The sequence below is a fragment of the Amblyomma americanum genome, chromosome 1 (genome assembly GCF_052857255.1).
Source record: "Amblyomma americanum isolate KBUSLIRL-KWMA chromosome 1, ASM5285725v1, whole genome shotgun sequence".
Lineage (NCBI taxonomy): Eukaryota > Metazoa > Arthropoda > Arachnida > Ixodida > Ixodidae > Amblyomma > Amblyomma americanum.
This window is the reverse complement of record NC_135497.1, coordinates 36,121,320-36,145,330: the sequence shown is the minus strand read 5'-3', so window position 1 is coordinate 36,145,330 and position 24,011 is coordinate 36,121,320. Positions and strand designations below refer to the sequence as shown.

The window sequence follows — 24,011 nt, the reverse complement described above, 5'->3', positions numbered from 1 at the left end:
GAAGAACACCACAGTGGACGGCTCCGGATTAATTTAGACCACATGGGGTTCTTCAACGTGCATTGACGTCGCACAGCGCACCATTGCTTTTATGCTTTGCCACCGTCGAAATACTGCCACTGCAGGAGGATTGGGATCGAACCCGCGACCCTGAGATCAGCAGCCGAACGCCAAAGCAACTAAGCCATGTGGTGCGTCCTTCCTAATTTTCATCTAGCTGCTTTTTCTATGGACTGCTTTCCTGTCGCACTAAAGAATACAATACTTGCTTTAACTATTCGCTTAATAATTCTTTAGGCATGCTGTTTTGTCTTCGCTGAGAACGAATAAACAACTGAGGCTCCTCAACCGTCACGCTGTCAGCAGGCGAAGGACACCTGCAGCTGCATTCCTTTAATACAAGCCCATGCATCAGTTTTTGTGGTTATACGCAGGTTGGAGTGGCACTTCAATTCTTATAAATGCCCGACATGAATATGACGACGTCCATACATACACAAGACAGGAACGGCAAACTGCAATACGGGCACTGCCTTTGATAAAAACAACTAGTACTTGTGTGCTGCATTACATTCAGCCATCTCCTGCTTCTCGATACAGCTAACTCATTGTTAGAAGCATACAGAAGCAGTGAGCCAGTCACAACTTGCCTCCGCGTCCCCCGGCTCTGCTTCTCGCATCGACCCTTTTTCCTTTAAAAACGCGCTTACATCGAAAGGTGGGCGACCTGTCACATTTGCAAACAGCTCGCCTGTTTTGTACCTTGCGAGCCACGACGAAGCAAGTACGCATCGAAATGATCTCTGAATGTGGGGGAAGACAGAAATACAAGAAAAGCATTTAACGCTCTCGCGCACAAATTCAATACGACGCAAATTTTTATTTTTCTCGTCGAGCAGCCACGATCTACCGCTGACGCTGATACTGTAGAAGCTTGGGCAAGTTGGTGTGACATGGTTTTTTCAGCAGCGCAGGGGACAAAGGACGTGACAAGTGCACAGACACGGCGCTGAACTTACAACCAGTTTATTGAGGTGATTTTCACTACTTAAATACAGTGGCAACCAATCTCAAATAAAAAGACAGATACACAAAACAGATTGACGAAAATGACAATTCCTGAGCACAGGTCTACAGTGGCACAAGACCTGCTGTGCACGTTTTTCTATTCTCATCATGGAAACGTAGTTCTTTATCAGACAGAGCTATTGAGGCAACGCTTACGCATTCATCTTTGAATTTATGGATTTCATGAGCTTCAGTGATTTCACGAGTGATTTTTGTTGTATTATCTGACAGCACTCGACATTGAGTGAAAACAGGATAACACGGCGGTTTTTTGTTCTTTTTTCTTTCCTCTGTGCAGTCTCTGCAATGAATGCCAAGGTGACGGGAAGCGGTGCCGCTCACGTTGTTGTTGTGTTCCCGGAGCCGGTCGTTGAGGCAACTGCCCCGTGTAGTGCTTGCCACATGTAAGCGGAAACCTGTACACAACATTGCTGCTACATGGTACAAAACCTTTTTGGTGTTTCTTATCGCAGCCAACCATCCTTTCATTGCTGCTGTTTACAATATGGCAGAGTTTGGAGAGCTTATCGGGCGCAGAAAAAACAACGTTTACATCGGCACGCGCTCCCACCCTTTTCAGATTATGTGAAATGCGGTGTAGATAAGGAATAACCACATACTTTCATTTTTCTTCCTTGGGCCTTTCAGTGGAATCTCTGCGGCCTGAATTAATTTCATTTCATTTCATTTTCATTTATTGAAGCCTTAAGGGCCCGTGGGCATTACATAAGGCGGGGGCAAGAACAGTGTGTACAACATATGGTACCAGCTCAACAAAAACAAAAAGCAATGAAACAAAACAAAGCAAAACATTAAAATTAAAACATTAAAATTAAAAACATTAAAGGAGATAGTAACACAGGATCAAATTATTTGATGAAGCCGAATACATCACGTAAGACACAGGTGATTCGCTAATTCAGTGCGGGAAAATTGCTCGATCTGTGCAAGAAGCAATATTATCAGGCAGGGCATTCCATCGGGCTATTGCATCTGGGAAGAATGAAACATTCATAGCTGATGTGCGGCCTTTATTGGGAGCTATGGGATGAGTGTGGTTTAGGCGAGGGGATATTCTTGATGGCGGCTGCAGCAAAGGATGCCTGTTAATAGGGCGGTAGAAAAAGGAACGAAGGAGGCCTAGGCGTGATACGATGCGACGTGATTGGAGACTTGGGAGGGAAAGGGCTCGTTTTAGTGCAGTGACGCTACTATCACGCGAGTACTGTGACATGATGAACCGTGCAGCTCGATTTTGAAACGGCTTCTAATTCATTTGTAAGCTATGCTTGTGAAGGGTTCCAGATGGATGAGGCGTATTCAAGCTTTGGGCGTACGTATGTCTGATAAGCTAGTTGTCTGACTTCAGGTGGTGCTGATGTTAGGTTCCGTCGCAGATAACCAAGAGTGCGTGAGGCCTGGGAGCATATTAAATTAATATGAGTGACCCATGATAAGGATGATGTCAGGTGAACGCCAAGGTATTTGTAAGAGGAAGTTCCGGCAATGGGAGTTGAATTAATATGGTATGTGCAGTTAATAGAGGTTTGTTTACGAGAAAAGGACATGAGTTGGCATTTGTCTAGGTTAAGTGGCATGTGCCATTTTTCACACCAGGATGCAATTGTGTCTATATTATTTTGTAGCTTAATGGTGTCTTCAGGGGCATGGATGATGTTATAAACGACGCAGTCATCCGCAAAAAGTCAAAGTTTGGTTATTGTGTTAGATGGGAGATCATTTATGTAGATTAAGAATAACAACGGTGATAACCCTGCGCCCTGAGGGACACCTGATGTGACGTCAGTATGCGATGAGCTGCAACAGTTGGCGAATGTAAATTGCACGCGCCCTTTAAGAAAGTGCTCGAGTGCTCGAATGATTTCTCTTAGCAGGCTCTCTGATATTGCAATCAGAAGGTCGGAAGGGTATCCTGCTGCTTGTAAGCGTACCACCTGATTTTGATAGCTGTCTTGCATCACATGATGGCATGATTTTTCTAGGGCATTTCTTAAACACAACTTTGCGATGCCGCGCTTTACAAGCTTAGAATGTGCAGAAGCGAAAGGCGTGAGGGGCTTCTGGCATCGTGGCTCGTAACGCCAGCACACATGGCTATTTTTGAGGAACATGGCAAGATCTAAAAAACGTAACTTTCCTTCAGAAGGCGTTTCATGCGTCAAAGCAAGAGGGTCAAGACAGGTGTGAAAAATTGATAAAACTTTCGAGACCGAGGCCCCTGCGTCAGTAACTGCACATGTCATCAAAACTAAAAAATCATCTACAAACCTAAAAACACGAGCCACGCTTTCGTCGAGTTGACTATCAAGGAGCTTGTCATGGTGCGCGAGATAAATGTCGCTCAGTATCGGAGCTATGCATGAACCAATGCCGACGCCATTGCTCTGGAGGTAAACAGATTCATTCCAAGTGGAAAATGTCGAGTTAAAGTAAAAAGTAAGGAGTTCCAAGATGTTGCTATTGCTGATGCCTACAGAATTCTGGAAAGCTACCACACCAAAGGAATCAATGCATTCTTCAACGCTTGCCAGCAGTTTCTTTTGCGGAAGGGAATAATATAAATCTTTTATATCGATAGAGACGCCGAAAAGCCTTTCGCTGGGTTATGTTGCAAGAAAGCGATTACTTGGTTAGAACTCTTCACCTGAAAAGGGCCGTCAATGGTTAAGCGGTTCAGCTTGTCTTGCAAAAAATAACGCGACAGACTTTTGTCATGTGCCATCCTCGGCGACTATTGCTCAAAGTGGGCAGTCCAGCTTGTGAGTTTTGGCTGTGAAGAATATCTTTAAGCAAGACCCCTTGCTTTTCTCTATACACTTGGCTAAGAATTCCAAATTCATTTGTGCACACGTTTTCCGTGCTCGGGCTTTTACTTTACTTAGAGCGACATCGCTTCTCTGCCGGAAAGTCGAACTGATAGCATTTTCTGCTTTCGATAAATAGAGCCCTTTTGGCATCACAGCAAAACCTCCCTCTTTACCAGCCTCTGATAGGGTCAGCGAGTTGTTCTTTAAAAACGAAACGGTGAATTTGATTGGAATTCTACACCTGGTAGGTTTACACTTTGCCAAATATCCACTCCATCTGAAACACATCGGTCCACTTCAGGAGCCGCTGCTAGGCTGGAAACTTGTCTCACCATCGCAAGAAGTTCCGGTGCCGATCGCCTGGGTTCCACGGCGAACTTTGGTCCTCGTCTAAGGACGTCTTGTACTTGTTCCGGCAAGGACACTTCACCATAGGTGTGGACCGGACTGAAGCTTTCCTGATGCGTCTTCTTAGTGATGGCTCGAAGCTGCGGCAGCGCGCACTGCCATAAGAATTCCGTAGTCCTCTCTGCCGTCTGAGACCACCGCCGCCATTCAAGCGCACCATGAGCTGAAGATGTGCCGCTGTGTGCTCTCAGGAAGAGCCATTCTCTGTGGAGGCAAAATCACTCGTGAAATCATTGAAGCTCATGAAATCCATAAATTCAAAGATGAATGCGTAAGCGCTGCCTCAATAGCTCTGTCTGATAAAGAACTACGTTTCCTTGATGAGAATAGAAAAACGTGCGCAGCTGGTCTCTTGCCACTGTAGACCTGTGCTCAGGAATTGTCATTTTCGTCAATCTGTTTTGTGTATCTGCCTTTTCATTTCAGATTGGTTGCCACTGTATTTAAGTAGTGAAATTCACCTCAATAAACCTGTTGTAAGATCAGTGCCGTGTCTGTGCACTTGTCACGTCCTTTGTCCCCTGCGCTGCTGAAAAAACTGCTGACGAGTGAAGGCACGGAGGGGACCCAAGGACATGTTCCTGGTAAATTTTAAAAGTTTTCGAGCAGCCAGCTACGCAGAAGTACGACCCTTTAAGTCACTGAAGACTTACATGAAAGTATATTCGTGACTAATCAATACTCCACACAATGTAATATCAAAACACAAGCGCATCACAACAGCGCTGAAACGGACAGGGAGAGCAGCAGACACGACCCGCTCACGCTTCGCGGCCTGACCAACAGGCGGCGCAGCCAATGCCATGAGCATGGCCTATAGTTTTCATGCGTCTGTGTCAAAGTAGGTGCTATGTAAAATGCGTTCGATCTTTCATCATAGATCCCAGCATGGTGACAATCTTCCTTGTTGAACATGTCTGCTGTACCCCTAAGGTACTTGACTAAGAAGCAAACAAGTGGAGTTTTTTTTCTCGTAATGCAATGAGAAACAATTTTTAATTGCTACAGTTCTGGCAAGATAGAGACTTGGGACATACTGTGAATAAAACATGTGCATTTGTCAGCAAAATGCTTGGTGTTTGTGCATGGACAGCGTTTCATGGAAAGAAGGAGAGGCAAGAGTAAGCATGTGGAAGTGGTCGACACCCAGCACAGAATGGCCAGGAAGTGGAGATTAGCGGCGTAGCACCCTGTATGACAACTTCCCAAAGCTGGCATTGAGGTCATGCATGCACAACTTTTCCCAGCACTATGTTAGATGCTATCTGCATGGCATATGCTTTAAAGGAGTCCAGACACAAAGTTTTTCGGTGTCAGTTTATTTGCCTTGAAAGAGGCCTACGGACCTAGCAATCACTAAAATAAGCGCAAAACACCAGTGCACAGTGCGAAAAATAAATTACAAACCATTTTGTACACAAAGCCTTTGGTCTCAGTCAGCGCCAGCGCTGAAGTGAACAACACCTGAGTTTAGCGACGTCACAATAATTAAAGCAAGTGCACCATGACATCACTCGATGTGGGTGGAAATGGTTTGGTTTATGGGGGTTAAACGTCCCAAAGCAACTCAGGCTCTGAGGGATGTTGTGGTGAAGGGCATCGGAAATTTCCACCACCTGCGTTTCTTTAATGTGCACCAATATTGCGCGGTACACGGGCCTCTAGAATTTCATCTCCATCGAAATTCTACCACCGTGACCGGAATCGAACTCGCATCTTTCAGGTCAGCAGTCAAGCGCCATAACCACTTAGCCGCGGAGACAGCCCAATGTGGGTGGAATGGCGAGAGGTTCATCGGACAGCATTAAAAACAACCATAACTTATGTTCCACTCAAAGCCTGTGCCAGACACTTGCGAGATGGCAACTTCTTACGCCCATGAAAGAAATCGTACCGTAACTACCCCCTCTCTCCTCTCCCACTACCGACCCATCCCACCTTCCTGCCCTCTGTGCAATGCACAGAAGGCAAACCTGACTGATATCCTCGGGATCTGTCCGGCTCCCCCTCCACCCGGCAGGCCGGAGCCACTCCCAACATGGGAGGACTGGGAGACCTCACTACGCTCCACAGATCAGGCATGACAGAAGATCGTCGCCACCTGTGCGGCCAGCGTCATGGACCTTTTAGCCATGAACGTTTGAGTGCGGTGTGGTCGTGCGGGGACCCAGGGGTCCTGGGAGGCCCGAATTCCTCTGCACAATAAAGTCTTTCTTTCTCTCACTCTCATGCCGTTCATTGCGTTTAAAATTTTGTGTCTGCACCCCTTTAAGGACTATAGACACCAAATTTTTTCTTGCGTGTTTTCTTCTTTCAAACAATATCTTAGACATTCGTATACATGAAGCACCCTGTGGTATTTGTGTACGACCGCTAAATAGTTTATAATTGAATTTCTTCTTCAAGCTGTTTCGGTTTCGTCGACCGAAGGACGACTGTGACGTCAAGTTGATGTTTTGGCCACGTGATCAACTGGAAAAACTTTAATATAATCACTGACAGGCTTGTCATTCCATGTTTTGGAACATGCTGGATTAAATGTCGTAGTGAATTGAATATACATATCAGCGATTATATTACAGTTTTTCTAGTAGATCACGCGAACAAAACATCAACTTGACGTCACAGTCGTCGTTCAGTCAATGAAACCGAAACAGCACGAGAGAAGAAATTCAATCAAATTATTTAGCGCTTGTAGGAAAATGCCACACGGTAATTCATGTATCCTAATGTCTAACGCATCGTTTGACAGAAGAAAACGTGCAATAAAATTACACTAACTGCCCACTGAAAGAGAAGATACTTTTGCAAGGCAGGAAAGCTACCTAAGGTACAAGATGGAAGGTTCCCAGATTATTTACCTGGATGAGATATGTGCAACGGCAGCAAGCGCAGTGTTGGTGGAAGGACAGAACAGCGAGCGTGTGCTGCTTGTGCCAAGATCAGGACAACCATGGCCTGGAGCAGGCTGCCAGGGAAGGGCCACCGCATCATTGTGATGCACAACAGCAGTGAGAAAGGCCCATCAACGGCTGCCTGTATGTTTCCTGCAGAAAAAAGGGTGAAGACTGCTATGAAGATACGGGTGGCAACCACTTTGAGATGTTTGCACTCATGTGCTCCAGAAGCAGCCAAAAGAAACATCTTAGCGAAAGACAAGCAGTTGTGTCATTCACACCTGGACGAAGCAATGCCGACAACAGTTTTACACAAAGAAGCAGTTCAGCAGTGGCTGACAGAGAGAACACTAATGGAACGCTATGATGCCAGCAATGTGGCTCCTATAAATCATGAAGCTGCCCAAACTGTGTGTTGTCAAATACCATGTAGGTGTCGCTGTGGCGAGGGCTGGCAGCGTCAAGCTCTGGCTCCCACCTTATCTTTAACCTATGTAGTTTCTCTGGGTACAAGTTAAGAATGATACCAAGAATGAGCATAAAGATTTATGGCTTCCTTTGGTTGAAGCTCTGCTCAGAAACAAGCCACCAACGGTGACAGCAGAAAAGTGGAGGAGTTGTGCACACCACGCCATGAATAATGCTGAAAAATTCAGAGCAAACTCTGCCAGCGGCCCTCATATTCATTAAAACATACGAGTTTTACAAAACATAACTATGTAGCACTTCGGCTCTGGGATGCATCACAATAGTAAACCAGCGCTAACATTTCTTGCACTGCAAATTAAGACTTTACATAACCAAGGTATCAGGCTTCCAAACTTTGGAAGTGGTATGCCAGGTTTAACATCCTCAAGCAACACATGGGCTATGAAGAACACCACAGTGGACGGCTCCGGATTAATTTAGACCACATGGGGTTCTTCAACGTGCATTGACGTCGCACAGCGCACCATTGCTTTTATGCTTTGCCACCGTCGAAATACTGCCACTGCAGGAGGATTGGGATCGAACCCGCGACCCTGAGATCAGCAGCCGAACGCCAAAGCAACTAAGCCATGTGGTGCGTCCTTCCTAATTTTCATCTAGCTGCTTTTTCTATGGACTGCTTTCCTGTCGCACTAAAGAATACAATACTTGCTTTAACTATTCGCTTAATAATTCTTTAGGCATGCTGTTTTGTCTTCGCTGAGAACGAATAAACAACTGAGGCTCCTCAACCGTCACGCTGTCAGCAGGCGAAGGACACCTGCAGCTGCATTCCTTTAATACAAGCCCATGCATCAGTTTTTGTGGTTATACGCAGGTTGGAGTGGCACTTCAATTCTTATAAATGCCCGACATGAATATGACGACGTCCATACATACACAAGACAGGAACGGCAAACTGCAATACGGGCACTGCCTTTGATAAAAACAACTAGTACTTGTGTGCTGCATTACATTCAGCCATCTCCTGCTTCTCGATACAGCTAACTCATTGTTAGAAGCATACAGAAGCAGTGAGCCAGTCACAACTTGCCTCCGCGTCCCCCGGCTCTGCTTCTCGCATCGACCCTTTTTCCTTTAAAAACGCGCTTACATCGAAAGGTGGGCGACCTGTCACATTTGCAAACAGCGCGCCTGTTTTGTACCTTGCGAGCCACGACGAAGCAAGTACGCATCGAAATGATCTCTGAATGTGGGGGAAGACAGAAATACAAGAAAAGCATTTAACGCTCTCGCGCACAAATTCAATACGACGCAAATTTTTATTTTTCTCGTCGAGCAGCCACGATCTACCGCTGACGCTGATACTGTAGAAGCTTGGGCAAGTTGGTGTGACATGGTTTTTTCAGCAGCGCAGGGGACAAAGGACGTGACAAGTGCACAGACACGGCGCTGAACTTACAACCAGTTTATTGAGGTGATTTTCACTACTTAAATACAGTGGCAACCAATCTCAAATAAAAAGACAGATACACAAAACAGATTGACGAAAATGACAATTCCTGAGCACAGGTCTACAGTGGCACAAGACCTGCTGTGCACGTTTTTCTATTCTCATCATGGAAACGTAGTTCTTTATCAGACAGAGCTATTGAGGCAACGCTTACGCATTCATCTTTGAATTTATGGATTTCATGAGCTTCAATGATTTCACGAGTGATTTTTGTTGTATTATCTGACAGCACTCGACACTGAGTGAAAACAGGATAACACGGCGGTTTTTTGTTCTTTTTTCTTTCCTCTGTGCAGTCTCTGCAATGAATGCCAAGGTGACGGGAAGCGGTGCCGCTCACGTTGTTGTTGTGTTCCCGGAGCCGGTCGTTGAGGCAACTGCCCCGTGTAGTGCTTGCCACATGTAAGCGGAAACCTGTACACAACATTGCTGCTACATGGTACAAAACCTTTTTGGTGTTTCTTATCGCAGCCAACCATCCTTTCATTGCTGCTGTTTACAATATGGCAGAGTTTGGAGAGCTTATCGGGCGCAGAAAAAACAACGTTTACATCGGCACGCGCGCCCACCCTTTTCAGATTATGTGAAATGCGGTGTAGATAAGGAATAACCACATACTTTCATTTTTCTTCCTTGGGCCTTTCAGTGGAATCTCTGCGGCCTGAATTAATTTCATTTCATTTCATTTTCATTTATTGAAGCCTTAAGGGCCCGTGGGCATTACATAAGGCGGGGGCAAGAACAGTGTGTACAACATATGGTACCAGCTCAACAAAAACAAAAAGCAATGAAACAAAACAAAGCAAAACATTAAAATTAAAACATTAAAATTAAAAACATTAAAGGAGATAGTAACACAGGATCAAATTATTTGATGAAGCCGAATACATCACGTAAGACACAGGTGATTCGCTAATTCAGTGCGGGAAAATTGCTCGATCTGTGCAAGAAGCAATATTATCAGGCAGGGCATTCCATCGGGCTATTGCATCTGGGAAGAATGAAACATTCATAGCTGATGTGTGGCCTTTATTGGGAGCTATGGGATGAGTGTGGTTTAGGCGAGGGGATATTCTTGATGGCGGCTGCAGCAAAGGATGCCTGTTAATAGGGCGGTAGAAAAAGGAACGAAGGAGGCCTAGGCGTGATACGATGCGACATGATTGGAGACTTGGGAGGGAAAGGGCTCGTTTTAGTGCAGTGACACTACTATCACGCGAGTACTGTGACATGATGAACCGTGCAGCTCGATTTTGAAACGGCTTCTAATTCATTTGTAAGCTATGCTTGTGAAGGGTTCCAGATGGATGAGGCGTATTCAAGCTTTGGGCGTACGTATGTCTGATAAGCTAGTTGTCTGACTTCAGGTGGTGCTGATGTTAGGTTCCGTCGCAGATAACCAAGAGTGCGTGAGGCCTGGGAGCATATTAAATTAATATGAGTGACCCATGATAAGGATGATGTCAGGTGAACGCCAAGGTATTTGTAAGAGGAAGTTCCGGCAATGGGAGTTGAATTAATATGGTATGTGCAGTTAATAGAGGTTTGTTTACGAGAAAAGGACATGAGTTGGCATTTGTCTAGGTTAAGTGGCATGTGCCATTTTTCACACCAGGATGCAATTGTGTCTATATTATTTTGTAGCTTAATGGTGTCTTCAGGGGCATGGATGATGTTATAAACGACGCAGTCATCCGCAAAAAGTCAAAGTTTGGTTATTGTGTTAGATGGGAGATCATTTATGTAGATTAAGAATAACAACGGTGATAACCCTGCGCCCTGAGGGACACCTGATGTGACGTCAGTATGCGATGAGCTGCAACAGTTGGCGAATGTAAATTGCACGCGCCCTTTAAGAAAGTGCTCGAGTGCTCGAATGATTTCTCTTAGCAGGCTCTCTGATATTGCAATCAGAAGGTCGGAAGGGTATCCTGCTGCTTGTAAGCGTACCACCTGATTTTGATAGCTGTCTTGCATCGCATGATGGCATGATTTTTCTAGGGCATTTCTTAAACACAACTTTGCGATGCCGCGCTTTACAAGCTTAGAATGTGCAGAAGCGAAAGGCGTGAGGGGCTTCTGGCATCGTGGCTCGTAACGCCAGCACACATGGCTATTTTTGAGGAACATGGCAAGATCTAAAAAACGTAACTTTCCTTCAGAAGGCGTTTCATGCGTCAAAACAAGAGGGTCAAGACAGGTGTGAAAAATTGATAAAACTTTCGAGACCGAGGCCCCTGCGTCAGTAACTGCACATGTCATCAAAACTAAAAAATCATCTACAAACCTAAAAACACGAGCCACGCTTTCGTCGAGTTGACTATCAAGGAGCTTGTCATGGTGCGCGAGATAAATGTCGCTCAGTATCGGAGCTATGCATGAACCAATGCCGACGCCATTGCTCTGGAGGTAAACAGATTCATTCCAAGTGGAAAATGTCGAGTTAAAGTAAAAAGTAAGGAGTTCCAAGATGTTGCTATTGCTGATGCCTACAGAATTCTGGAAAGCTACCACACCAAAGGAATCAATGCATTCTTCAACGCTTGCCAGCAGTTTCTTTTGCGGAAGGGAATAATATAAATCTTTTATATCGATAGAGACGCCGAAAAGCCTTTCGCTGGGTTATGTTGCAAGAAAGCGATTACTTGGTTAGAACTCTTCACCTGAAAAGGGCCGTCAATGGTTAAGCGGTTCAGCTTGTCTTGCAAAAAATAACGCGACAGACTTTTGTCATGTGCCATCCTCGGCGACTATTGCTCAAAGTGGGCAGTCCAGCTTGTGAGTTTTGGCTGTGAAGAATATCTTTAAGCAAGACCCCTTGCTTTTCTCTATACACTTGGCTAAGAATTCCAAATTCATTTGTGCACACGTTTTCCGTGCTCGGGCTTTTACTTTACTTAGAGCGACATCGCTTCTCTGCCGGAAAGTTGAACTGATAGCATTTTCTGCTTTCGATAAATAGAGCCCTTTTGGCATCACAGCAAAACCTCCCTCTTTACCAGCCTCTGATAGGGTCAGCGAGTTGTTCTTTAAAAACGAAACGGTGAATTTGATTGGAATTCTACACCTGGTAGGTTTACACTTTGCCAAATATCCACTCCATCTGAAACACATCGGTCCACTTCAGGAGCCGCTGCTAGGCTGGAAACTTGTCTCACCATCGCAAGAAGTTCCGGTGCCGATCGCCTGGGTTCCACGGCGAACTTTGGTCCTCGTCTAAGGACGTCTTGTACTTGTTCCGGCAAGGACACTTCACCATAGGTGTGGACCGGACTGAAGCTTTCCTGATGCGTCTTCTTAGTGATGGCTCGAAGCTGCGGCAGCGCGCACTGCCATAAGAATTCCGTAGTCCTCTCTGCCGTCTGAGACCACCGCCGCCATTCAAGCGCACCATGAGCTGAAGATGTGCCGCTGTGTGCTCTCAGGAAGAGCCATTCTCTGTGGAGGCAAAATCACTCGTGAAATCATTGAAGCTCATGAAATCCATAAATTCAAAGATGAATGCGTAAGCGCTGCCTCAATAGCTCTGTCTGATAAAGAACTACGTTTCCTTGATGAGAATAGAAAAACGTGCGCAGCTGGTCTCTTGCCACTGTAGACCTGTGCTCAGGAATTGTCATTTTCGTCAATCTGTTTTGTGTATCTGCCTTTTCATTTCAGATTGGTTGCCACTGTATTTAAGTAGTGAAATTCACCTCAATAAACCTGTTGTAAGATCAGTGCCGTGTCTGTGCACTTGTCACGTCCTTTGTCCCCTGCGCTGCTGAAAAAACTGCTGACGAGTGAAGGCACGGAGGGGACCCAAGGACATGTTCCTGGTAAATTTTAAAAGTTTTCGAGCAGCCAGCTACGCAGAAGTACGACCCTTTAAGTCACTGAAGACTTACATGAAAGTATATTCGTGACTAATCAATACTCCACACAATGTAATATCAAAACACAAGCGCATCACAACAGCGCTGAAACGGACAGGGAGAGCAGCAGACACGACCCGCTCACGCTTCGCGGCCTGACCAACAGGCGGCGCAGCCAATGCCATGAGCATGGCCTATAGTTTTCATGCGTCTGTGTCAAAGTAGGTGCTATGTAAAATGCGTTCGATCTTTCATCATAGATCCCAGCATGGTGACAATCTTCCTTGTTGAACATGTCTGCTGTACCCCTAAGGTACTTGACTAAGAAGCAAACAAGTGGAGTTTTTTTTCTCGTAATGCAATGAGAAACAATTTTTAATTGCTACAGTTCTGGCAAGATAGAGACTTGGGACATACTGTGAATAAAACATGTGCATTTGTCAGCAAAATGCTTGGTGTTTGTGCATGGACAGCGTTTCATGGAAAGAAGGAGAGGCAAGAGTAAGCATGTGGAAGTGGTCGACACCCAGCACAGAATGGCCAGGAAGTGGAGATTAGCGGCGTAGCACCCTGTATGACAACTTCCCAAAGCTGGCATTGAGGTCATGCATGCACAACTTTTCCCAGCACTATGTTAGATGCTATCTGCATGGCATATGCTTTAAAGGAGTCCAGACACAAAGTTTTTCGGTGTCAGTTTATTTGCCTTGAAAGAGGCCTACGGACCTAGCAATCACTAAAATAAGCGCAAAACACCAGTGCACAGTGCGAAAAATAAATTACAAACCATTTTGTACACAAAGCCTTTGGTCTCAGTCAGCGCCAGCGCTGAAGTGAACAACACCTGAGTTTAGTGACGTCACAATAATTAAAGCAAGTGCACCATGACATCACTCGATGTGGGTGGAAATGGTTTGGTTTATGGGGGTTAAACGTCCCAAAGCAACTCAGGCTCTGAGGGATGTTGTGGTGAAGGGCATCGGAAATTTCCACCACCTGCGTTTCTTTAATGTGCACCAATATTGCGCGGTACACGGGCCTCTAGAATTTCATCTCCATCGAAATTCTACCACCGTGACCGGAATCGAACTCGCATCTTTCAGGTCAGCAGTCAAGCGCCATAACCACTTAGCCGCGGAGACAGCCCAATGTGGGTGGAATGGCGAGAGGTTCATCGGACAGCATTAAAAACAACCATAACTTATGTTCCACTCAAAGCCTGTGCCAGACACTTGCGAGATGGCAACTTCTTACGCCCATGAAAGAAATCGTACCGTAACTACCCCCTCTCTCCTCTCCCACTACCGACCCATCCCACCTTCCTGCCCTCTGTGCAATGCACAGAAGGCAAACCTGACTGATATCCTCGGGATCTGTCCGGCTCCCCCTCCACCCGGCAGGCCGGAGCCACTCCCAACATGGGAGGACTGGGAGACCTCACTACGCTCCACAGATCAGGCATGACAGAAGATCGTCGCCACCTGTGCGGCCAGCGTCATGGACCTTTTAGCCATGAACGTTTGAGTGCGGTGTGGTCGTGCGGGGACCCAGGGGTCCTGGGAGGCCCGAATTCCTCTGCACAATAAAGTCTTTCTTTCTCTCACTCTCATGCCGTTCATTGCGTTTAAAATTTTGTGTCTGCACCCCTTTAAGGACTATAGACACCAAATTTTTTCTTGCGTGTTTTCTTCTTTCAAACAATATCTTAGACATTCGTATACATGAAGCACCCTGTGGTATTTGTGTACGACCGCTAAATAGTTTATAATTGAATTTCTTCTTCAAGCTGTTTCGGTTTCGTTGACCGAAGGACGACTGTGACGTCAAGTTGATGTTTTGGCCACGTGATCAACTGGAAAAACTTTAATATAATCACTGACAGGCTTGTCATTCCATGTTTTGGAACATGCTGGATTAAATGTCGTAGTGAATTGAATATACATATCAGCGATTATATTACAGTTTTTCTAGTAGATCACGCGAACAAAACATCAACTTGACGTCACAGTCGTCGTTCAGTCAATGAAACCGAAACAGCACGAGAGAAGAAATTCAATCAAATTATTTAGCGCTTGTAGGAAAATGCCACACGGTAATTCATGTATCCTAATGTCTAACGCATCGTTTGACAGAAGAAAACGTGCAATAAAATTACACTAACTGCCCACTGAAAGAGAAGATACTTTTGCAAGGCAGGAAAGCTACCTAAGGTACAAGATGGAAGGTTCCCAGATTATTTACCTGGATGAGATATGTGCAACGGCAGCAAGCGCAGTGTTGGTGGAAGGACAGAACAGCGAGCGTGTGCTGCTTGTGCCAAGATCAGGACAACCATGGCCTGGAGCAGGCTGCCAGGGAAGGGCCACCGCATCATTGTGATGCACAACAGCAGTGAGAAAGGCCCATCAACGGCTGCCTGTATGTTTCCTGCAGAAAAAAGGGTGAAGACTGCTATGAAGATACGGGTGGCAACCACTTTGAGATGTTTGCACTCATGTGCTCCAGAAGCAGCCAAAAGAAACATCTTAGCGAAAGACAAGCAGTTGTGTCATTCACACCTGGACGAAGCAATGCCGACAACAGTTTTACACAAAGAAGCAGTTCAGCAGTGGCTGACAGAGAGAACACTAATGGAACGCTATGATGCCAGCAATGTGGCTCCTATAAATCATGAAGCTGCCCAAACTGTGTGTTGTCAAATACCATGTAGGTGTCGCTGTGGCGAGGGCTGGCAGCGTCAAGCTCTGGCTCCCACCTTATCTTTAACCTATGTAGTTTCTCTGGGTACAAGTTAAGAATGATACCAAGAATGAGCATAAAGATTTATGGCTTCCTTTGGTTGAAGCTCTGCTCAGAAACAAGCCACCAACGGTGACAGCAGAAAAGTGGAGGAGTTGTGCACACCACGCCATGAATAATGCTGAAAAATTCAGAGCAAACTCTGCCAGCGGCCCTCATATTCATTAAAACATACGAGTTTTACAAAACATAACTATGTAGCACTTCGGCTCTGGGATGCATCACAATAGTAAACCAGCGCTAACATTTCTTGCACTGCAAATTAAGACTTTACATAACCAAGGTATCAGGCTTCCAAACTTTGGAAGTGGTATGCCAGGTTTAACATCCTCAAGCAACACATGGGCTATGAAGAACACCACAGTGGACGGCTCCGGATTAATTTAGACCACATGGGGTTCTTCAACGTGCATTGACGTCGCACAGCGCACCATTGCTTTTATGCTTTGCCACCGTCGAAATACTGCCACTGCAGGAGGATTGGGATCGAACCCGCGACCCTGAGATCAGCAGCCGAACGCCAAAGCAACTAAGCCATGTGGTGCGTCCTTCCTAATTTTCATCTAGCTGCTTTTTCTATGGACTGCTTTCCTGTCGCACTAAAGAATACAATACTTGCTTTAACTATTCGCTTAATAATTCTTTAGGCATGCTGTTTTGTCTTCGCTGAGAACGAATAAACAACTGAGGCTCCTCAACCGTCACGCTGTCAGCAGGCGAAGGACACCTGCAGCTGCATTCCTTTAATACAAGCCCATGCATCAGTTTTTGTGGTTATACGCAGGTTGGAGTGGCACTTCAATTCTTATAAATGCCCGACATGAATATGACGACGTCCATACATACACAAGACAGGAACGGCAAACTGCAATACGGGCACTGCCTTTGATAAAAACAACTAGTACTTGTGTGCTGCATTACATTCAGCCATCTCCTGCTTCTCGATACAGCTAACTCATTGTTAGAAGCATACAGAAGCAGTGAGCCAGTCACAACTTGCCTCCGCGTCCCCCGGCTCTGCTTCTCGCATCGACCCTTTTTCCTTTAAAAACGCGCTTACATCGAAAGGTGGGCGACCTGTCACATTTGCAAACAGCGCGCCTGTTTTGTACCTTGCGAGCCACGACGAAGCAAGTACGCATCGAAATGATCTCTGAATGTGGGGGAAGACAGAAATACAAGAAAAGCATTTAACGCTCTCGCGCACAAATTCAATACGACGCAAATTTTTATTTTTCTCGTCGAGCAGCCACTATCTACCGCTGACGCTGATACTGTAGAAGCTTGGGCAAGTTGGTGTGACATGGTTTTTTCAGCAGCGCAGGGGACAAAGGACGTGACAAGTGCACAGACACGGCGCTGAACTTACAACCAGTTTATTGAGGTGATTTTCACTACTTAAATACAGTGGCAACCAATCTCAAATAAAAAGACAGATACACAAAACAGATTGACGAAAATGACAATTCCTGAGCACAGGTCTACAGTGGCACAAGACCTGCTGTGCACGTTTTTCTATTCTCATCATGGAAACGTAGTTCTTTATCAGACAGAGCTATTGAGGCAACGCTTACGCATTCATCTTTGAATTTATGGATTTCATGAGCTTCAATGATTTCACGAGTGATTTTTGTTGTATTATCTGACAGCACTCGACACTGAGTGAAAACAGGATAACACGGCGGTTTTTTGTTCTTTTTTCTTTCCTCTGTGCAGTCTCTGCAATGAATGCCAAGGTGACGGGAAGCGGTGCCGCTCACGTTGTTGTTGTGTTCCCGGAGCCGGTCGTTGAGGCAACTGCCCCGTGTAGTGCTTGCCACATGTAAGCGGAAACCTGTACACAACATTGCTGCTACATGGTACAAAACCTTTTTGGTGTTTCTTATCGCAGCCAACCATCCTTTCATTGCTGCTGTTTACAATATGGCAGAGTTTGGAGAGCTTATCGGGCGCAGAAAAAACAACGTTTACATCGGCACGCGCGCCCACCCTTTTCAGATTATGTGAAATGCGGTGTAGATAAGGAATAACCACATACTTTCATTTTTCTTCCTTGGGCCTTTCAGTGGAATCTCTGCGGCCTGAATTAATTTCATTTCATTTCATTTTCATTTATTGAAGCCTTAAGGGCCCGTGGGCATTACATAAGGCGGGGGCAAGAACAGTGTGTACAACATATGGTACCAGCTCAACAAAAACAAAAAGCAATGAAACAAAACAAAGCAAAACATTAAAATTAAAACATTAAAATTAAAAACATTAAAGGAGATAGTAACACAGGATCAAATTATTTGATGAAGCCGAATACATCACGTAAGACACAGGTGATTCGCTAATTCAGTGCGGGAAAATTGCTCGATCTGTGCAAGAAGCAATATTATCAGGCAGGGCATTCCATCGGGCTATTGCATCTGGGAAGAATGAAACATTCATAGCTGATGTGTGGCCTTTATTGGGAGCTATGGGATGAGTGTGGTTTAGGCGAGGGGATATTCTTGATGGCGGCTGCAGCAAAGGATGCCTGTTAATAGGGCGGTAGAAAAAGGAATGAAGGAGGCCTAGGCGTGATACGATGCGACGTGATTGGAGACTTGGGAGGGAAAGGGCTCGTTTTAGTGCAGTGACACTACTATCACGCGAGTACTGTGACATGATGAACCGTGCAGCTCGATTTTGAAACGGCTTCTAATTCATTTGTAAGGTATGCTTGTGAAGGGTTCCAGATGGATGAGGCGTATTCAAGCTTTGGGCGTACGTATGTCTGATAAGCTAGTTGTCTGACTTCAGGTGGTGCTGATGTTAGGTTCCGTCGCAGATAACCAAGAGTGCGTGAGGCCTGGGAGCATATTGAATTAATATGAGTGACCCATGATAAGGATGATGTCAGGTGAACGCCAAGGTATTTGTAAGAGGAAGTTCCGGCAATGGGAGTTGAATTAATATGGTATGTGCAGTTAATAGAGGTTTGTTTACGAGAAAAGGACATGAGTTGGCATTTGTCTAGGTTAAGTGGCATGTGCCATTTTTCACACCAGGATGCAATTGTGTCTATATTATTTTGTAGCTTAATGGTGTCTTCAGGGGCATGGATGATGTTATAAACGACGCAGTCATCCGCAAAAAGTCAAAGTTTGGTTATTGTGTTAGATGGGAGATCATTTATGTAGATTAAGAATAACAACGGTGATAACCCTGCGCCCTGAGGGACACCTGATGTGACGTCAGTATGCGATGAGCTGCAACAGTTGGCGAATGTAAATTGCACGCGCCCTTTAAGAAAGTGCTCGAGTGCTCGAATGATTTCTCTTAGCAGGCTCTCTGATATTGCAATCAGAAGGTCGGAAGGGTATCCTGCTGCTTGTAAGCGTACCACCTGATTTTGATAGCTGTCTTGCATCGCATGATGGCATGATTTTTCTAGGGCATTTCTTAAACACAACTTTGCGATGCCGCGCTTTACAAGCTTAGAATGTGCAGAAGCGAAAGGCGTGAGGGGCTTCTGGCATCGTGGCTCGTAGCGCCAGCACACATGGCTATTTTTGAGGAACATGGCAAGATCTAAAAAACGTAACTTTCCTTCAGAAGGCGTTTCATGCGTCAAAACAAGAGGGTCAAGACAGGTGTGAAAAATTGATAAAACTTTCGAGACCGAGGCCCCTGCGTCAGTAACTGCACATGTCATCAAAACTAAAAAATCATCTACAAACCTAAAAACACGAGCCACGCTTTCGTCGAGTTGACTATCAAGGAGCTTGTCATGGTGCGCGAGATAAATGTCGCTCAGTATCGGAGCTATGCATGAACCAATGCCGACGCCATTGCTCTGGAGGTAAACAGATTCATTCCAAGTGGAAAATGTCGAGTTAAAGTAAAAAGTAAGGAGTTCCAAGAAGTTGCTATTGCTGATGCCTACAGAATTCTGGAAAGCTACCACACCAAAGGAATCAATGCATTCTTCAACGCTTGCCAGCAGTTTCTTTTGCGGAAGGGAATAATATAAATCTTTTATATCGATAGAGATGCCGAAAAGCCTTTCGCTGGGTTATGTTGCAAGAAAGCGATTACTTGGTTAGAACTCTTCACCTGAAAAGGGCCGTCAATGGTTAAGCGGTTCAGCTTGTCTTGCAAAAAATAACGCGACAGACTTTTGTCATGTGCCATGCTCGGTGACTATTGCTCGAAGTGGGCAGTCCAGCTTGTGAGTTTTGGCTGTGAAGAATATCTTTAAGCAAGACCCCTTGCTTTTCTCTATACACTTGGCTAAGAATTCCAAATTCATTTGTGCACACGTTTTCCGTGCTCGGGCTTTTACTTTACTTAGAGCGACATCGCTTCTCTGCCGGAAAGTCGAACTGATAGCATTTTCTGCTTTCGATAAATAGAGCCCTTTTGGCATCACAGCAAAACCTCCCTCTTTACCAGCCTCTGATAGGGTCAGCGAGTTGTTCTTTAAAAACGAAACGGTGAATTTGATTGGAATTCTACATCTGGTAGGTTTACACTTTGCCAAATATCCACTCCATCTGAAACACATCGGTCCACTTCAGGAGCCGCTGCTAGGCTGGAAACTTGTCTCACCATCGCAAGAAGTTCCGGTGCCGATCGCCTGGGTTCCACGGCGAACTTTGGTCCTCGTCTAAGGACGTCTTGTACTTGTTCCGGCAAGGACACTTCACCATAGGTGTGGACCGGACTGAAGCTTTCCTGATGCGTCTTCTTAGTGATGGCTCGAAGCTGCGGCAGCGCGCACTGCCATAAGAATTCCGTTGTGCTGGATGGGGGTATACAATTAGTGGCTTATGATTTCGACCAAACAATGACATTACCTTCCTGTTAATAGAGTTGTTGTCGGTAATGACGGCAACTGCATGAAGACCAGCATCTTCCAAGTTCATAATTACTCCTCGCAGAACACGATGAAGTTCCTCTGCAGTTATCCTAGACACAGGAAGTATGTGTGCAACATCTTTGTATGATGACAGTAATGACTGTACCATAAAGACGTGAGCTGTTTTTGCTGGCTCGGCACAGCAGCAGCTCCTGTAAAACGACCCCCTTTATATTCGAAAAACTGCTGGAGGTGTATTTCGTCCATCATCAGTACAATGTTCCTTTCATGAGGATTAAGCAAACCAGCTCGTCTTTTCATGTACCTCAAGAAGCCTTCTTCAGTTTGCTCTTTTGATGGACTCACATCTTGAGCTGCACAAACTCTCTTAATAGTTGTAGCGTGAGGCAACACCACTTTACCACTGCTTCGAAGAAAGTTATACGCATGGGGTGAAATTGTGTGGAACACAGCAGACAAAACTAATAGTTCAGCTGAATACCTGCAACCATTGTTTTTCTTCCCCATGAGTTCAAACTGCTCTTTCAGGAAAAATAATGCGTCTGCCCTTTCATGCTCTGTTATCTCGTCATCAGAAATATCATCAAGGAGAGCAACAATCAGTTTGAGCGCAGCACTCACTCTGTCCTGTTTTTGATGGCTTCGATCAGTGCAGTATCCCTGCACATTGTCTAGAAGTCTCTCCAAGACACGAAAATCGAGAACTTGACCAGGGATTTCAAGCTCTTCATTTGATGCCAGCTGCACATGTTTCCAAAACACGCGAACACACATATCGGCTGACACTGTCACTGATGCCAGGAGCTCTGGCGCTTGTGTTGTTGGCTCAAGGTGAGCAAATATTATGCACTTATCACAACACACATTCGTCCAATAATCTTTTTGATGCAGACGTTGGAGACGTGCAGAAATGTCTTCCAAGCTCTGTATCTTATTCATTGCTTCTTCCATCTCGAAAGCTGCTGCTGATTGTTGAATGGCTTCTTGGAGTTGTGCATTTTCGTTCCGTCTGCGCTTCACCTCAGGTTCTTCTCGTGACTGTCTTGTAGCGGACAGGTAACTTGGGCAGTCAGGAAAGAGAGTCGGAACTGCGTCAGACGTTATCCGAGTTATCTTCATAGGCACTTCTATAGTTCGTCCGTCGACATCCGTGTAAGTTGAAGTTGTGCGCAGGTGCTCAGGCTTGAAATGCCGTTCACAAACCTGTACATATGACAGCAAAAAAAGCGCTGTTAGCAAATAATGCATAATAATATGCATGCATGCCAATATCGGCCTGGCATGACCGCTAGTTTTGTAGATTTTGTCTGTAAAACATGACCCTAGCGCTCATTGAGGTGTCCGTACGTACGCAAACTCTACTCGCTCTTAGTGCCGATTCCAAAGTGTGATCACCCCAAACAAAGCAAAGACGGGCATGAGGAAAGTTACCGCAGCAAACATTTAACTCATCGTGCAGTGTAACGCTTGAGTGGCTTCTCGCATATGTCCACACCACTCTTCTGTAAAGAACAGCTCAGCATGAATGAGAATAGAAGAAAAGTCGCTGCTTGCCTTAGGATCCTTCAGGGTCGACACGTCGACATCATCTCTCCGCACGGCACGCTGCCAAAGCGATTTTCGTGTGGGATCACTCGGAAAAGAAAACAGCCGCACCTTGGGCCCATTATCGTATCCGCCTCTGCAATTTGGCACGCAACAGCGACCCATATTTGCACATGCACGCCAAACGCACGTGGCGCGGAAGACGGACGACTGATGCCTCGCTTGCTCACACAACAACAAAAAAAAACTCTTTCAGCGCCACCTATCGATAAACAAAAAAACTTCCGGCAAAGCGATGAAACGCGCTGCGCAGAGAATGTGGCGAGGTCGGCTAGGTGGCGCTCGCATCGCCCGAGTGGCCCTCACTGAGCCGTCCGAGGGAGCAGCGCCTCCGCTGGCTCGAGGGATTTTTGCGCCGGCCAGGTCAGGGCAAGGTGGGGTAACGTCAGAGGGTTTGCCGGAGAGAGTGAACAGGCCTGCTAGCAGTGCTGCCAACCTCGAAAGCCACTTCTCCCCCAAATTTTCACTCAAACTTCCCTAGATTTCCCTAGATCCGAAAAATAAGATTCAGGCATGGAAAAAAGGTGCGTAGTTAAATTGTGAACTCTTTTATTTCGCAGAGACCCTCTTACCACACTTTGGCAGCAACTTTGAATACAACAACACATTGATTTCCCATGCAAACTCGCGTACCACGTGATCACGGGTAAGGAAAACATTAGTTAATACCAAAACCTAATAAATCCTGGCCTAAGCCCTGAAATGAATGAAAATCTCGCAGTGAACACTTACGCTCACCGGCTGCAGTCAAAGAGCGAGAGAAATCCACTTTGTGCCCAAATGTGGGCGTGAACAAACAAACGCTAAAACGTAGGACACGTCATTCGGTTGGCATCCCGACTGAGTTTCGCTCCTGTATATACATTTCTTTTTTTCATGAGGCCAATTAAGCGTTCGTTCACTGCAAAGTCATAACAGTTGGCCCCTCCTAGAACCCGCTTGGTGTGAAGCGTAGCTGCCAGGGTTTGCATCACCAAGCTGTTTCTGGTCTTTGTTTTCATCAGGTTGATCAGAGAGAAAACTCTCTCCACTGTTGCACTGAAGTGCGGCAAACATAGAAGCTTGTAGACGAAGTCGCTCAAGAGAGGGAACATTGGGCTCCCGTCTCCTTGCCTGGCGTCTCTCACTCGTTTCCAAAAGTGTTGAACGCTCGCATCTGCCGGCAGGTCCATTTCTGTATTGCGGAGCAGTCTCCATTCTGCGTCAATTTTGTTCATTTCTCTTTCTGGCACCAGAGAAGGAAATGAGGTGGCAAGTGGGGCTATTGAATAAATCCGCTTTTCGATGACAACTTGCGGGTCAATTGCCTCCAGTCTTTTCATCTGGACGTTGTCCAATGGGAATCTGGTTAATATCTGGCTTGCCGTACCTCGTACCTCCTCCCGGCCCGACCACGCCACCTCGATCCAAACAACGCTTTCCCCTCGTGCACATGGCGCATAGCCAGATTCTCAAAATCAAGGTGGTGAAGAAACAGTGAATAAGGAACCGAGTCACATCGAAAAATAAAAAGGTTCATGCGGAAAGTAAAATTTCCCTAGATTACAACAAAAATCCCTTTTCCCCTAAACAACGTTTAAATTCCCTAGATCTAGGGGAAAATCCCTAGGGTTGGCAGCACTGCCTGCTAGTAGTCTAGGTGGCTTTGGGAGAACGCGGGGCCGGCAGCGGAGAGAGAGGACCATCGCTCGCATCTGGGAAGTTACTTTCTCTCTCCTCAAGGCTGCAAGACAGCAAACAAGAAAGAAAAATGACCACCAG

At 45.7% G+C, this 24,011-nt stretch overlaps 1 pseudogene across 1 annotated transcript in view; it reads right to left on the bottom strand.

The window, feature by feature from the left end:
* LOC144112635 (uncharacterized) overlaps nt 1–22,469 on the bottom strand; it is a 39,996-nt pseudogene extending 17,527 nt beyond the window's left edge. The window contains exons 1-6 of the transcript XR_013310370.1: nt 22,200–22,469; nt 20,375–21,848; nt 15,239–15,424; nt 12,302–12,581; nt 7,166–7,351; nt 4,229–4,508 (exon numbers count right to left, since the gene is read on the bottom strand). The product of XR_013310370.1 is annotated as an uncharacterized LOC144112635 (transcript). The remainder of the gene's footprint in view (nt 1–4,228; nt 4,509–7,165; nt 7,352–12,301; nt 12,582–15,238; nt 15,425–20,374; nt 21,849–22,199) is intronic.
* Between the last annotated feature and the right edge of the window lie 1,542 nt (nt 22,470–24,011).